At 36.0% G+C, this 17819-nt stretch overlaps 1 protein-coding gene across 2 annotated transcripts in view; it reads right to left on the reverse strand.

Annotated features, from left to right (window-relative positions):
• The window catches only part of LOC129802165 (pleckstrin homology-like domain family B member 1), a 67976-nt gene extending 51257 nt beyond the window's left edge, over positions 1 to 16719 (reverse strand). For both annotated transcript variants that reach the window (XM_055847784.1, XM_055847783.1), the window contains exon 1: positions 16422 to 16719. The gene's annotated coding sequence lies outside the window, so the exon portion shown is untranslated. The remainder of the gene's footprint in view (positions 1 to 16421) is intronic.
• Between the last annotated feature and the right edge of the window lie 1100 nt (positions 16720 to 17819).

Raw genomic sequence — 17819 nt, forward strand, 5'->3', positions numbered from 1 at the left:
TATACTATTTTTAACACTGCAAATTAAAGAAAACACTTCACGCTTACTTATCAAAAAAAAAGTAAATTCAAGAATATTTTAACAATTTATTCAAGAACTGAGGACAAAAAGTCTTATTATTATTAAGTTAAGTTATTAAGTTATTATTAAGTGTGCCAAATTTCGGCATAGTTGCATGCAAGCTTCAAAATCTCAAGTTTGAAATGAAATATATTTTTAAATACAACTTGAACATTCTTAATACTTTTTATAAGGAGTGTTGCTTGAAACCTTGTAAACAGTTTATCGTCTATATTTTCTCTAAAATCATTCTTAATGCAATTTAAAATGAATAGAAAAATTGACATAGCTTTGATAACCTATTCCGGCCATTTTCATTCTTACAGTTCTTTGCCCTGCCGGAATTCTTTCAATGTCTTTTTCACATCATCTCGCTCGTAGAAGTAACATTTTTCGTTTTTTTTTATATTGTATAATCTCTAGAGTATGCAAAAACTGAAAGTTCATGGATGTTCGAGGAACAAAAATGTGTCCGAAATTGCAAGCTGGTCGGAATTTGGTAGGCTTACCCTATTTATAATGCATATCTTATGTACAGTTGAACGTTTTTGTTCTTTACTACTTTTAAGAAATCTTCTGCGCATATGCCAATTTTCCGGATGAAATAGAAATTCTTTCTAATCAACATTTGCTGTAACTTCCGTTCTAACGAACATTTTGCATTTTAGAAAAGAGTCATAATATCTAAAATCTCCATGAATTAAAGTTACGGCTTTAGAAACATTTAAAGTTACACGGGCTTCAGACCTAAAGCGGTCTTCAGACTAGAGGGTTAGCCCAGTTCCCTAAAGCCCAAAATAGACACAGGGATCGACTTAGGGATCAGCCTGAAAAATGAGGATTGGTGTCGATACACTCAGGGATCAGCCTAAAATTTGGAGGATCAGGCTGATCTTCTAAATTCATGAGGTCTAGTGAAATTACGGGGATTAGGCGACATCAGCGCCAGTGTTGACAATAAAAAGCTCCACTTTGGGGTTTTTTGAGTTCCTTTCGAACTGTCAATTGAGTGAAAAAACATGGAGAGTAATGGTACGCAATATCTCAAAATCTTAAAATGCATTAAGTTTGGAGTAATGAGAAGGTCAGAGTGCAGCTTTCTGTATGAAAAATCCATTGATATTGAACTTAAGAAGTCTTTCAGCAATCAAAATGTGGAGATTTAATAGAAATTTACGCTGTAAACGCTAATCCTTGATCCTAAATCCTCAGTGTATGATAGTTTGGGCTGATCCTTTACCACCAAATTTTTCGAGCTGAGTATTCTCCAGGATCAGCCTGTGTCTATTTTCGGCATAAGGCCTCAAAATCCTAAATAGCGAGCAATTGTATAGGTTTTTTTTTTGAGAATCTAATAGGTAATTTATTTTTAATAATTCAATCCTAAGTTATTTTTTCTTTCCAAAAAAAACCGTGATTGATAAGAAATTAAAGCAGTTAAGCCATATGGCTAAGTCTTAGGCCTGAAGCTCGTATAAGGCTTAGCCAAATGGCTTAACTTCTCTAACAGGTTATTGGTCAAGGTTTTTGGATAAAATTGAATTAGGATTTACATATTGAAAGCGAATGCTCTTGGAGATTTTGAGACCTTCGGGAACTAGGCTAAACCTCTAGTCTGAAGACCACTTTACGATAAAATCAGTCTGTACTTCTTGTGATATATATCTTCGGATCTTAGATTTTAAATCACTTTCTTTTGAGTTCACTTACAGTTTATTAGTGACATTTTCAAGATAAGTAAAGTTGAACGTAAAATTTCGTCTCTTGAAAAGTTGGCAAAAGGAAGTTACGATGAATGATGATATAACTAACGAATTATGTGTCTTGAAAACGAAAAAAAAATAATTTAGAAGAGGGTAGAGCAGTTTCAGGTTTACGTGACTTTTACAAATATAAAATTTTTGCTGAATAAATTATTAATACTGTACATGGAATGGAATTTTGTTTTCAATTTGTCCAGTAGTGTTTGACAGCTATCATTCGGATATCAACGATTCAGATATCGGATACCGTAAGTGTGAATAACTTTGCCCCTGCAGGTGACTATGACACCCTCCTGTTCGTAAGCTTTTCAAGAATGGTCTTTACCGATCCATAACTGATCGGTGAGAACCGTTCTTAAACAATAAAATTAAAGAAAAGCTAACGAACAAGAGGGGGCTAAGTCACTCGCAAGAGACAACGTCACCCGAAATTACGGTACTTAAGTATGTGAAATGCACTGTATAATTTCTAGTAGCCTATACCCAAGATACCCAGCTGGGTTAAGTTAGCCCGAATTACTAGTTGAGACCTATGTCAGTTGAAAAATACTCCTCTCCCAGCGAGAACAGTTAACTGGAAAATCTAGCGTTGGCAGTGCATTTTAGCCGTTTTAGCTGAGTCGATCAACAAAATTATGCTGACCAGTCAGCAGTTCTCGATCAAAAAGTGCTAATTTTAAGGTCAGCAGAATTCAGTTGAAAATACATATGTTTTCAGCCGAATTGACATCGGTTAGCAATTAGTACTCGCTAGGTTATAAGAGGTGTCTAACCTTTGAAAGTTTGAAAATAGAACGGTATGAGGTGTTATTGAAAGCCATTAGCGTGCCGGCAAGATGTATGTCCGATCAGACTACATCTGATACGAAAAAAACATATGGTCGATTTTACAAAATATGATTTTGCAGGGGATAGGATGGTGTTAACAAACGTCGGTGTCCCCGAAAATCAGAAGCCGCTATCCTTAAGCATTTAACTTCGAACTCCTCAAAACGGCCATACTCTTACAAACTTGTACGATTCTCATCAGTAAAATACCATTCACATAATGTATTTCATAAAAATTAAATCTAGTTCACAAAACAAACTAAAATAAATCATAATTCAACTTCAAAATCTATTTTAAAATCTTCCCTAATGAATTAGAACACAAATTCTCCTAATTAATTGTCTGGGCAAATGCGTAAAATAGCTTGCCAGGAAACACCTCCACAGTATCTTGAATCACTTCTCTGCACCTGCTTCAACCACAAATATTTAGGAAACATTTCACTTCGCAGTCACACAATTTCTTTCTCCCATATACAACCTTTGTCACCTTCGCCCAACACCCAAAGAAACTATCACAAGGGGAACAAATTGTAATATGTAATCAATAAAAGCGTGTCACAAACATTATCGCACTGATAAGATTGTATCTGGGGGTCTTTAGAGGTTGTTTTTTCTCCCAATTTGATAGCAAAACAATTTTTATAGTTTCCCGTCACAAATTTTACAAAGCACCAGCAAGTAAGATCAGGAGAATTAATTCAACAAAAAAAAAGAACGTTTCTTGTGTCACTCAGAGAAAAAAAAACTATATTACATTGCAAAGAAAAGGTAATCCAATCTCTCTTAAGCCAATTTCCAATTAGTTTGTGTAACGAAAAATGTTTCGATGTAACAACATCCGGAACGCTTTTCTATGTCAGATTTTATATCGCAAACTCCGATGAGTGAGTTTTATGGTAGTGCTTCTCCACCAAGATTCCCATCTTCCATGTTCTATAATTAACCATCACTGCAAGAGAGGTTCTCGTGTCTGGATCACATTTTTCACTCTCAGCCACCCCAAAAACACACATTTTCACAGCATTTTCTTCATGTTAGTGGGGAATTTTACCAAAAACAAAAACGAAAAGAAGAATTTTCTGTATATAATTGACATTGGGATATTCCAGAGGTCATTGTTGAGCAAAACAAAGAAATATTCTGCCCGAAACGCTATTTAAGCATCAATTTTATCAGTCATGAGCAATATATAGTGCCTAATACCAAATTAATTTTGTATTGCAAGCATTGCCAACTGAATCAGCAATTGTCGTAACTTTCTATATTCTTACGATAATTGTTGATACAGGTGAAGTTATGGCAATTGTTGATCCAGGCTACGACATAAATCTGACAATTTAAAACGAATAAAGAATATATAATTCTAGGCTAGACATGTTCCTCACTCATGTTCCAAAAACATATTTAATAAAATACGTAAGAGGAGCGAGACTACTACAAATAAATTTCGCCAATTCGCCCCGAAATGTCAATGTCAAAAAGCAATTAATTGGAATTAATATGTTAGGGGAATGTAGGTATGGTTCGCACAGAGTGAACCTTCAAACGATGCGAATTTTCTCTTTGTTTGTAAAGAGCTAGGTCGTCACGTCTTAGCCATACGATAGTTGATTATTAACCTCATAAGGCGAGATGAGAAATGGTAAACCAGTTCTTTGCAAACAAAGAGAAAATTCGCATCGTTTGAAGGTTCACTCTGTGCGAACCATGCCCACATTCCCCTATGGTGCTATTTCAATGAAAAACTAACATGTTGTTTTTTTTTGCACATTACTGTTCACAAGTGCTTCTGAGAACAGTAATGTTCTCAAAAGCACTTTAGTACATTTCTTTAGTACTTTTCTTTCTATTGGTTCCTGTCTCGACTTATCGACGTTCATGGAAATTTTTATCGATAATTGTATCGATTTTTGAATTTAATGAACTGTTGACAAAGCGATATGTGAGTGAAAACCGCAAGAGTGCGCTTCCCCGCGTTAGATACTCTTGACATTTCGTGCTGTAAAGGTGTTCTTCATCTTGCTCCGTATTTTTCAATTTTCAAGGTAACTTTTACATTTTCTTTCAAATAAGCTAGTGAAATATGTTAGCAGAAGCTTCAAGATAAACGAAAGTTTTCAAATTTTTTTTGTTTAAGTCAAAAATTCAATTGAAACTTTCAAAAGTAAAAATTAGGAACAGTTGACATTGCCATCTAGGGAGATTTCTTGATGTTTAACTATTTTATCCTTTAATAATAATAATAATTTGCAGGTTTTTTTATTTGTAAATTAAACGTAAGAGCCTCTCTATACAGTCAAAGGCGAAAGTTTTTTAATACAACTAAATAATATAAATAATAATAATAATAAATTGAATAAAAAACCTCACTGGCAGAGTGGAAGTACCGGCCAATTACAGGGCCTTTACTTTATGTGGATTTGAAGTGTACTTATACTACATTTTTTTAAATTGTTTTAAATCAGATTCAAAACTAATTAAAACTGAATCACACTTGTACGAAATCTAAATACCTTTCAAAGAGTGTAAAATAATCCATATCGGCTTGAAGGTATCCTCTTAATTAGTACTCTCTCTCTATTAATAATCGCCGCTAAAATCAAGGGGTGTCAAACCCTAATTACGTATCCGTGCAAAGGAGGAAAGTGATCATGGTCATACCATGATGTTGTCCCTTCATAACGCACAGGGGTAGACCATCTCGATGGATGAAAAGGTGACATCACAGGATATTAAATTGTCAAATGCCAGCCGGGTTTAGTAGTCGGCAAATCTGGGGCTTGCAAGATGTAGGTCCGGACGACCTATGCCAAATACGAAATTTAACTAATAAACCAGGAAGAAGGAATTCCTCCGGATATCTAGTTTGGCTCCGGATATTAGGGTTTTCAATACAGGATCCCAGGATTTCGACACTGTTTTGGATCTGGATTACTTCCAGGACCAAACATTGAAAAAATGAAACTCCGGGAGGGATTCCGAAATCCCTGGATACCGTTCCAGATTTTCGGGGCCCCGTAAATTTCAGGGTCCCGGGTTTTTGGGGATCCCAGGATTTTCGTGATCTTGGTATTTTCAAGGTCCTGGGATTTTCAATGTTCCGGGATTTTTAGGTCCCGGGATTTTTAGATCCCGAGATTTCTAGCATATCTGTCAGATGTCAAAATCCCGAATAGGTCAAAAGTGGTCAAAAGCCTATTTCAGCTTTCGGGATTTTGGCTTTCAGGATTTTGGCTTTTGGGATTTTGGCTGCCTCCGCTGTCAGATAACTATATCTATAGCACGAACAAGGGCCATTACCATGACCATAAGAAGTGAAAACGTTAGGTTTTCTGATAACGAACATCAGATCCTTTTAGATAAAATTGTCGGAAGTCTAGGTCTAAGTTTATATGAATTTAGCCAATGAACTCGACAATATTGTATGTAGGGGAAAGTGCCCTTGCTTCGTACGATCCTAAGCATCGAAATGATTATTTTTTCGGTTTCTGAATAAATGTAACTCCGCTATATATTTTAAAAACTAGGACATTGTTCATAGTTTTTGAAATACGAAAGCGATGAATCACATTTATCGAGAAACATAGAAAAAAATAGTTATTACGAAGATTGGGATCGTACGAAGCATGGGCACTTTCCCTTATGTACCTGAATATTGAATTTTCTGCCTAAAACCTTCTCAATAATTTGGTTTCTTCCTCAATAATCCTCTAACCCGTATCAGACATATCGATTACCATTCTCCCAAATGCTTATTTCTTTCCCAAATTCCAAAGAACATTAAGAAAGAGGAATATTGGTTGAAATTTAAACTTCATTGTTCCACAACCATTTGTCCATTTTGACCATTATTCTTTGGATGAAGCTATAAACATACCCGTATGGGTATTACCATTTGGTTTCAAGTATCATTGTACATCAGATGCCTTATCACTGTATTTTTACTTTATCTTTTTTTGGGAAAAAATGAAATATATGCCGCTCAATCCTATGAAACATCATGGAAAATGTTTCAATGCATGGACAATAAAGTTTATCAAAATTTTAATTAAGCGTGGTTAGAGCGTAATTCCTGAATCGTGATTGTATGGTATAGAGAACATTGAGAATTTTTGAAATTGTAGAAAAGAAGAGCGTGAAATGGTATTCTTTTCTCGTGGATTCGTCATTTGGGTAAACAAGAAATCTTAAGATGGTCTGAATGATACAGAAATATGTAAATGTGTGCGGATTTAATGAGCCGAAATATTCCGGGTGGTTTTTGCGAAGCTTCAGATTAAATTTTGGTTATTGAAGAACAACAAGAAATGACATCATAAGTATTATTTTTATGACTTTTGGCCTATTTGAAGGCTTAATCTGAAAATTATTTAGTGGGCGAATAAATTCTTCAAACTCTTATTCGTGTGTTTCTTTTGAATCATTCACTGCATTACAATGTTGATTTCTTTTCCATTCGCTGGATGCTTGTATTTCAACAAAAATCGGAGATTTTTCTTCTGTGTGAGTCAAGTGTGGAATTTATAGTAGTTTATCTTTTCATTATTTATGTTACATACATATATCGTCAATTGGTGAAGTGTGAAAACATGTGTTTTGGTGAATTAACACTCCGGAGAAGAATAAGGGGCACAAAATAAGAGCATTCGTCTCATCACTACAACTCAATTGGATACTTTTCCTTCTCTTGAAATCACTCCAAAACAAAATTTAAAGAAATGAATCAGAGAATTTTTAATTAATAATTTCACACATTTCAAAAGATCATTGCAAATAAATTATGCCAAATGCTATGACTTTCTATCTCTGGCAGATGAATTTTACAACATTATGGGTACCACATGTATTTTCATCTTATGCAATAATTTTGCTCATTGAGCCAAATACCGACAGTTAAATAAAAAAAAATAAACACAGAGTCATACACCAAAATTATGGATTAGTTAGGCTTTCACTTTCATCCAATGGGTATCCGCAATTGGAGCTTCAAAATTCTCTTCTTTAATTTGTTTATTTGCCAAGATTTCGTTATTGGCAATACTCAATTGCTTTTGTTTTGTACACATGTTTTTTTAACAGCGTACCAGAACGAGTGAGATGATTAAAATTATATTGCGATTATGTCAAAAATAAATGTCAACAAAGCTTAGCTCAAAGCATTTCATTACAGAAGTCACGGTCAACAGAACCGTCAACAGAACAGTTTATACAATTTATTGTGATCACGAGTCTTATGGATGCACAATGGATTAAGTGGAAAAGCCTTTGCTCTATGATGGAAGAGTTCCGGGTTTGAATCTCAGGTCATTAAAGGTGTTCAAAGTAAAAGGTAAGTAGAGGCGACTGGGGCAAAAAGTAACAAATCTAAAAATTCAAAACTCAATATCTTCCAAGATAAAAAAGATAGCAGGTCAAAATTTTTTTTCTAGATAGCCTCCATAGACCTTCTTCAATGTCGTAAGTTTCTTAGAATTCGAACAAGGAATTTAGAAAATAAATGATATTGAAATTTTTAGGCCTGTTTTTGAAATATTTTCCTTACAAGAGATATCAATTGTTGACTACATTCCAAAATTGATGCACTGGTGAATATTTCCTAAATAATTTGGATTCTTTGAATACGAATCCGCTATCTATTTTAGAATTTCAGAAAAGTTTTTTCTCCAGAAATCCTTTTATTAAAAATGGCCACTCGAAATAAGAAATAAAATATACGTTTTGTGACTTTTTGCCCCAGTCTCCCCTACTGTAGAGTACAACAACTTTACGCTAATGCTCTATCTTTGTAAAGAATAGTAAAGTATCCAGCAAGCAGCAAATATTAACCGATTTGAATTCAAGCTGAATTCTGCTAATCTTAAAACGACACTTGCAAGGCAGTGTCATTTCCATTTTGTCAGCATTTTTCGGTTGAGAATTGCTAAGCGGTCAGCATATTTTTGCTAATCGACTCAGCAAAAATATGCTGAAAATGCTACCTCTTTCACCTAACTGTTCTCGCTGGGTAGGTTCGACATTACAATTGCAAACTTTAGGTGGGAATTAGTTCTTTATGTCCAGGGCAATAATATTTAAAAGGTCAGAAGGGGTCAGGGACGAGATATAAACCTGCCTCCCGTTCCCATTTCTGCAAAAAACATCTCTCTCTCTGGACTGCATACGCGTCACAGATCCTGCGCGATCGGTGATCAATCGGAGACTACTAATCACTCTCTCATCCGTGTCTTTGTTCTTACCCTCACTTCCCTATGATCATAGTACGAGTCAGAGATGGTAAACCTTTTTCCATAATGTGTGCAAGATGTGTGCAAGGGGATTTCTAGACATGCATTATTATTTTTTTTCTTGTACGGAATGAGGTTGTCACTTTGTCAGTCCCATGCCCGTGGAATCAAGTGCAGTGAAGTTCACCGGATGCAATCCGACCACCTTTAACGCCAGAAAGATTCCTGGTGACCTAAAGGGGATTCGAACCCGGGACACTTGCATCATAGAGCGAGTGCTCTACCACTTGACCCATTGAGTGCCCCCGGGAAGTGGTAGTGGAGTGATGTTATTTTATCACATTGTGATAGGGGCAGGCCATCTCCATGGATAAAATGGTAACATCAAAGGATGCCAATAGGGAACAAGTTCACCGGATTTGGTAATCGGCAAGTCTGTGGCTTACACAATACAGTGCCGAACGCGAAACATAGTGATCAGAACATATACGTACTGTTATTACGCTGAACGTTCTTTGACTACTTAAGGAGAAATACTTAGTAGTTCCCCTTATTTCGAACTAGGTCGTAGCCGCTTAAAAAAAAATTCGACTGATAAATCTATTGTACCCGTCTTCTTTTTTGTATGAATTTAATTTTTTGAGCTTTGATAGAGACAAACAGAGCTCTGAGTTGGAATGTCAACAGCAGTAATGTCGTCTTCCGTTTTGATTTATTTTTCAATTGCAAATTTCCGTTTACATCTGACCCCCTCTGCGTCCCAAAACCCGGGTAATAGTTCAAGAAGCGAATATTGCTCTCCCTGTTCAGTATCGGCAAATCGTATCAATACCGATACTCATTCTTTTTAATAGGGAACCAATAACGCAGTATCTTAAGAGTAAGGTAATTCACGTTCTTAGCCATCTTATTAAGATTTAAGGTCTCTTTCCCATATTTATCGTCTAGTTCAAGGATTAGTTTAGCAGGTTGAAGACCGAACTGGTTGGCTTAGTATTTCTTGTGCTTATTGATCACATTCTCACTGAGAAGATATCACGGAACTAGTTTTAGTTAGTTTTAGAAATGTTCTTTCAGGGACCCACAGTTTCTTCCTGTTCAAAGAAGCATATGGAAGCACCGAAAGATTTTAGAGTCACAGAATACTAGGACCATTATCGCTATCTCTAAGACTGAGATATCAGCAACCACAGTTAGCTTTATTTCCATCAGAATATTATACCCGCGTAACTAAGAAATTATTGGTGTCTTTAGAGCTCTTAGAATGGGAATTAGGGTTGAGATAAGAATCTACTAACGTAGACGGGGACCTTACTTGTCCATGCCTAGTTTCTCCTTTTGTCCATCTTTTAGTTAGTACCCTCTCTCTATTAGCGATCTCCCCTAAAGTCCAGAGGTATCAAACCCTAAATCACATATTCATGTAAGAGTGAGAAAAGTTTTCATGATGTTGTCCTATCATACCACTTAGGGGTAGGTCATCTCCATGGACGAATAGCTGACTATGGGTGTTACGTGAATAGGTGACTATAGGTACTATGGGTAGTATAATCAAAATGGTCTGCATTTCAGAAGTTGGGCAAGATATCATCGCCCCTGTATAGTAAGGTAGGTAAGCCAATTTACCTTTCACAGGCAACCTAGAACAAGAAACCGCTTCTCATCCACATTTGATCAATTAATTCACGACATATCCAAAGACCTTTAGGGACTTTGTTTAAACGCAAACCACCGGGCCTTAGTGGTCAATAGAACAGAAAGTGAACAAGTCGCAATCTCAGTTTTCCGACAAGAAGTCCATCAAAAATGCATCGTAAAAAAGATTTCCTTATTTCAGATCATACGCCATCAATTCTAATCTGTTTCAAATCCGAATGACATAGTACAACAGCTAAGTAAATTTCAAAGTATCTTACAATTGAAATTTGAGCTATTTTGCGGATCTAATGGGCATAAAGAGTTTTGTATATTCAATGTATTTAGAGACGCTGAGACGAATTTTGTTATTTATTGGCAACATAATTCAAACTCATTGGCAAATTCCGGGAAGAACAACACTTCAAGAGATCGTGGGAAGATGAAAGACATCCCAACAGAATCTTGAGAGATTCCAATGTGACTTTCTTCAGTAATATCCGTTCTATTGCATTTCTTTGTTCAATGTTTGTAGAATTCTAAATTAAAGTTGTGCCCATTGGGACCACCAACCAATGCGTCACTCCGTCACACTCTGTCATGCATAAATTACACAATTTTATTCCCTCTTTTTGCTCCCTCCAATTTCAATTAAAACCAGAGACGAATTCACTAAATCAAAAGCTCAGTGATGGGACTTCTTTTATTTTTTTTTCAGGGAACAACGTCAAAAGGTGGGAAAAGAGCTCTCTTGTGCCTCTTTTAGTAACATCAGATGGTATGCTATCTTGCAGCAAAAACCAAAGTGATTTACCAAATTAGCATGAAGTAGAGGAATTTTGTGCAATTTGCAGTGCTCTATGCTTCATTTTGCCAACTCCTCTACTTCACAAGTTCTTTGACTCTTCCAACTGACCAATTAACGCTGAATGACAGCCACATGTACTATGGAGTGAATGCACAATTATTTCACAGTGTTTCCAATTAAATGAGTGACAATTTCCACTCAAACACTTTACTGGTATTTCAGTCACGAAATGAAAACCTTATCAAATAGACCAAAGTGTTACCTCCCTCCGCCCCACGACAAATTTCCCAGCCATCGCGCCGTTGAAAATTCTTCCAAATGCTGAACGTGCTAACACTTTGGGCTTAGCACGACTAGTACCATCATGAATTAATTAAATTGAATTTTGGATTTGGACTTTCCCCACTACATGCGATTCCCAAGCTAAACTTTTCATTCATCTTCCGGATCACCTTGATGATGTGCTGCGCTTGAGTGCATAGCACAAAAAGCACGTCCCCAAGAAGATTCTCCTGAATACCAATCAAAGAAAATTCCAAAAACACATGGGATAGCACCTTTCGATATATCTTTACTTCTTTTTCTTTCACCGAGCACTTGAGGCAATCGTTAAAAATTCTAGCGGGATTTGTTTTTTTTTTCTTTCACTTTTGTGCGTGGTTCGAAGGAGAAAAAACAGACATTCTTAGACGATTAGATTTCATGGACTTAAGTTTTCTCCACCCCATTTACAGCGTCACAGTGAATCATCATTGAAATAAATTTCCAATAAATTTATTCTTGATTCACAGTCAAGTACGAAAGAATGAGAACGCATATGATGCATATGATTACTAGTAAACAAGTGACATTGAGGTTAAGAGTGAAATTGAACTTAAGTAAAAAGTGGTAAGTGGTACATTTAAGTTTCTGCATCGATAATAATGCTTATGATCTCATGTTAGGCATTATTATGAATAAAAATTACTTAAAATCAAGAGATGACATAACTTACTAAGACATTTCATATAGTCCGATCCTTCAAATCAAAGACTTGTGTTCTAGACAGACCAAAAGCTTAAGCCGAGAGACTGCTTAACGTAATTGTAATCAAAATAACGATTCAACTACATTACCATCAGTTTCCCAGTAACTAAGCCGTTTCTTGGCTTAAGCCGAGAGACGGATTAGCCAGAATCTGATGGAAATGTAATCACTGCACTGTTTTGATTATAATTACATTAAACCGGATCTCGGCCTAAGTCGTAAGAGTGTCTAGGTTCTAGGTCACTATACAGGGTTCAGACTAAGGCTTAGTTTGAATTATTAAGTCACACCTTGAACCAGTAAAATTGGTTGCTATTCAGTGTTGCTCTAGATTTTTTTTGACCATGAAGACAATGCTTTGGTTCAGAAAGAAACTTGGATATCTCTCTACTGGAGATGATTGATTTGTCTCCTCATCCGTGGTAAAGCAATTCTTGCTAAGGGATTGAGTTTGTCAACTGGCGTGCACCTTAGGCACTCTGTTACTATACGCGCGGTATCATTCAGAACGACACCAATTTGCGATACCCCTCTATTATTAATCGTATCGAGATATTTATTACAAGGTAATCATTTTTACAATGTCATATCCCGTGTTGGAAGAATCTGCTCAGTCTATTGCAGACCGCCCAGGAGCGCCTTCCCGTAGTGTGGTGAATGCTTCTTCCATGCTCCCGGATTTGTTGGGCGAGGCTGTGCAGTATATTACGTTATTGTACATGTGAAAATTGTCTAAATCAGACATTCAGATCCTTGCACCGGGCGGGACTCGAACTTACAACAGTGAATCGAGCCGAGAAATCGATCCGCCCAAGAGCCAACGGTCTTGCCTATTGCGAAACTGATTCCCTGATACCCCTCTAAAGCGCCATATCTAACACCAAGAACTAAGAGCGCTCTTAGGGAGATTAAACCCCGCTATGGAAAACATATAAGCTGTTGAATCTGCTATGTTTAAAGACGAGGAGGTTGCAGAGAACTAAATAAGGGTTTATTGAACCACAAAATTTTTAATAAACTCATAAATTGACATTTATAAGTATAACAGAGTGCAAATGGTATAATTAACCCATTATTGAACAATACAGAGTCAAATATCTGCGTGTGATTTAATCATTTGGGAAGGGCCTTACTCATATTTCCCCAATTTTGTAGGCCAACAGGTATTAAGACTAGTCTTGTTAAGTTTTTCATTTGTTCGTAAATGAACCTAAAACACACTATGGTTATGGAATATCTGGCTAGAAAACCGCAAGAACCTGTAAATGAACCATAGCTTGCTAAAGGGACACTACCAGCGTTGCGAAATGCTATCATGGGATCGAAAGTCCCGAAACGAATTCTGTGATGTAATAGCAGACATATCGTCGGTTGGATCAACAACGGTTTAACAACTGCATTTACTTTGTATCTGCATTCATTCCAAATGCCACGCAGCAATGTGTTGTTGAAAACGAATGCAGACTCAAAGCAAATGCAGTTAGCATAGTTGCTGATTCAACCGACGATATCGCAAACCTTCACGGGACGAGTATTAAAAAGCAACCTTAATGCATATAGCTTTACAAATTTCAGAACGAACAATAAGGAATTGCTTAATTTGACCAATTGGTTTTGTAAATATAGTATTTTCTAGTCACAAAAATTTTCCAATTGAGTACTTTTCGAACAAGCATAAAGTTATCGAATACGTTAATTTGAGGAAAAGGTCATTCGAAGGTCAAGTACTACCTTTCGTAACTGTTTGGGCTGCCATGACAGCCAATGGCCGTTTTCCAAAGTTGTTTTTCGAACATAACGCCAAAGTGAATGCAAATATCTATGAAATGTTTAACAAGGAGGACCGGAGAAGTAAGAAAAGTATAGTCTACAGTAGACTCTCACTGATTCGGTCTTTTTAAGATCGGGCTACTTTTTAATTCAAACAGCAGTTTAATTTGAAAAAAAAAAACAAGATTGTGGAATGTTAAAAAGCCATGCAACCTATTATTAAGAGGGAGCTATCTCGAGCTAGATCCGGGACAAAATATTGAAATAAATTCAGAATCTTGCTTTGAGTCGTTATGGAATAGACTCTGAACAGCTTTATAAAGTGGCAGAGAAACGACTGGTATGGACTGGGAACCTACTCTGAAAAAATATCTCGTAAATAATCTCGTAAAAAAATTGTATAATAAGTCAATTTAGATGGAAAAGTAACAAGATGTTTGGCTACCCCTGTCGCCATAGGGATTCTCGTAAAATCTTTTCATTTTCAACAAGATTTCCTGTTAAAACCGAATCCACCAAAATTAATTAACTAAATTCTTGTAAAAGTTTTCTCAAAATCTTGTTTTCGTGGGAATTTCTCAATAGATGGCGTTGCAAAATATATCGTTTTCTCTTTCATTTTTATCCCTTTCTCTCAAAATGGTCTTGGAATATTTTCTGTCAAATTGTTTATCAATTTGGTGGATATAATAATCACGATTTTCATGCTTTTTGTTATATATAGCAATTATACACCGATATATTGTCGGCAGGAAATGGTTAAATAGTACTTTAGAAACCATTTTCGACTACAAAATCGTCATTTTTGGTGAATAAAAAAAGAATACTGACAAAACTTTTACAAGATTTTGTATATTATTAGTAAAAAATTGTGCAGTATCCGGTATCAACAAGATATATTGTTGAAAATGAGAAGATTTTACAAAAATCCCTATGGCGACAGGGGTAGCCAAACATCTCGTTACTTTTCTATATGGGGCAACGAGATTTTACAAAACTTTTACGAGCGATTTTTATCAGAGTAGGCGACATAAGTTCGCAACACCGATAGACATAAGCGGTTGAAAATGAAGTAACTGAATGAATATGTATATGGCCTTGACAGACTTGAGGATTAGCCGAGAGACGGCTAAGCGTAATCATTTTCAAAATAATGCGTAAACCACATTTCTATCATTTTTCACTAAGTAGTCTCTCGGCTTAAGTCCTACGTGTGTCAAGGACATAATACTTGGAAAAAAAGTTAAAATGTTAAAATACTTTCCAAGCTTATCTCGGTCAAGCACTGTCACTGGTCCACAATGAAGCTTAGTAAAGGAAGCACCAAAGAAGAACACGTTTTTGCCAAATTTTATCAAGATACAGTTAGCAGCCGATTTGAAAAAAAAAACTTTTCCATATTCTATATGGAAGAACGCCCTTTTTGCATACTTATCTTTGTTAATTTGACAAAAAAATTTTTCGGAATAAATAAACAAAAATCGTTTTTGGTTATTATAAATCAAAAACAAAGTGTTTCATGCCATAATTTCTCTATAATTCGGATGAAATACCGGTTCCAAATGTCAGAATTTGAGAGAGTCTACTGTATTTCGGAAAGAAGGAGTGGACGTTCCAACAAGGTTCTTCACCGTTACACAATTTTTTTTCGGGTGCTGATCCGAAATAAACAAATGTTCTAATTCCAGTTTCAACGAGTGTATTTCTCTCGTGTTTGAGATTTGGAAGAAGGTAGAAAAGGGAGATTGTGAAGTCCGAAGAAAAGAGGCGGGAATTGAGTGAGATTCCAGAGAAGGTCAATCGCCGGGGTTGAGAAGGTCGCCGGAAGATCTAGACAAACGCCAATTGAGATGCGCTCCCAAATCAGCTCAGAAATTATCATAAATTCGTCGTGTTCGGCAGGTTCAAACACGAAATAAAGTAAAGTTTTATGGATTACATAACACTATATTTAAATATTAAATAAATTGAAAGAAAAATATTCGCGGCATTTCGTGAAAACTTCCCACAGTCTCAGAGTCTTTCTCAAGCCCCAAAAGACGCCTCTCCGGAGGAGTCTCTTTTATGGCGAGCACGCGATTCTCCAGCAATAATTAAAGTGGGGTTCAGTGGGAATCTCTTGGAATTTGTTAGAACAATGGGTGAGCATTTAGCGATGCTAATTGCCTCCGAAATGGGCTATTTAGCGTCGACAAAACATTTGAGAGCGCGTCTCTCGCATTTCGCGCCACAAAAGAGGCCAAAAAATCAAACATTTTCACACAAAAGGAGCAAATACTTTGAGGGCTTTGTCGGAACATTTACCTCTGATTTGTGGGCAAAATCCAGGTGTTAGACATCGAAAGGTGCGATTAATTGTGAATGAAAGTCAGTAAATGAATGACTCGTTGCATTCATCTGTTGACACTCGGCTCCTGTTTTCACTGAAAATTCCACTTTTTTGCCGAAATCACTGCACAAAAACACTCGTGATACCTTTAGGAATGACCCGTACAAGGAACTAATGCGATAAAATGAGGAAAAGCGCGTGAAAACTCAGGAGAAACTCAAAAGAAAACAAAAACACATGCACTCACGACAAAATACTAATTGAAAATGCCAATACGCTACTGGATTTTTGACAGTAAACCCAATTTGAGGCGGAATTTTAACACAACGCGGCGCTGCCTTATAAATTTATGAATTACGGTTTGTGTCTCAGCTACCTTTGTATAACAGATATGCTAAAGTTATCGACATTTCGTCAGTTGCATCAGCAATTGTCGTAACTTCTTCATCACTTCATCAGCACTTCTTTTAACAATAATGGAAATACAAATACTATACAAGAACTGCTGATGAGAAGATCTGGAAGTTACGACAATAATTGTTCCAAATGACGATTTCTTTTAATTTGAATACTTTCAGGCGCACAGTAAAAGAAATACGTTACAAGGATATTTTAAATTTTGAAAAAGGATAACAAACTGACACAAAGCACTTCGCGAAATGCTCGAACTTAAAAGTTGTATGCAGTAGGGGAGACTGGGGCAAAAAGTCACAAATCGAAAATTTTAAAATTCAATATCTTCCAAGATAAATAAGATAGCGGCTTAAAATTTTTTCCATAGATAGCCTCCATAGGTCTCCTTCAATGTCGTAAGTTTGTTAGAATTTGAACGAGGAATTTAGAAAATAAAAAATATCGAAATTTTTAGATGATGATTAGATAATATGATGCACTGGTGAATATTTCCATATATCCCAAATTATCTGGATATTCTTTGAATACGAATCCGCTATCAATTTTAGAATTTTACAAAGGTTCTGTTCTCCAGAAATACTTTTATTAAAAATGACCACTTGGGGTAAAAAGTAACAAAAGCTATGGAGCGAAAAGTAACAAAAACCGAAACAATTTCTGATGTCCCACGGTGAAAAGAAACGTCAATGCTATGTGTCGCCGCTTGTTGTTTGCATTGATTAAACGATTTGCAGTTTTTTATGTATTTTTTTGTTAAATAGCTTAAAATGCGCTTTTATCGCTCAGATAGAGAAAATGGTGTTTTACAAAGGTATTGTATAGAAGAATAAATTTCCTATGAAAATACGTAATCTCGGTATTTTACTTAAATTTACGGAATACCGTAATAAAGCGAATCAAAATGTGATAGTATCTTATGCCTGATACTATTTGCCCCAGCATTTTTTAGAATGATCACA

This window comes from Phlebotomus papatasi, chromosome 2 (genome assembly GCF_024763615.1).
Source record: "Phlebotomus papatasi isolate M1 chromosome 2, Ppap_2.1, whole genome shotgun sequence".
Lineage (NCBI taxonomy): Eukaryota > Metazoa > Arthropoda > Insecta > Diptera > Psychodidae > Phlebotomus > Phlebotomus papatasi.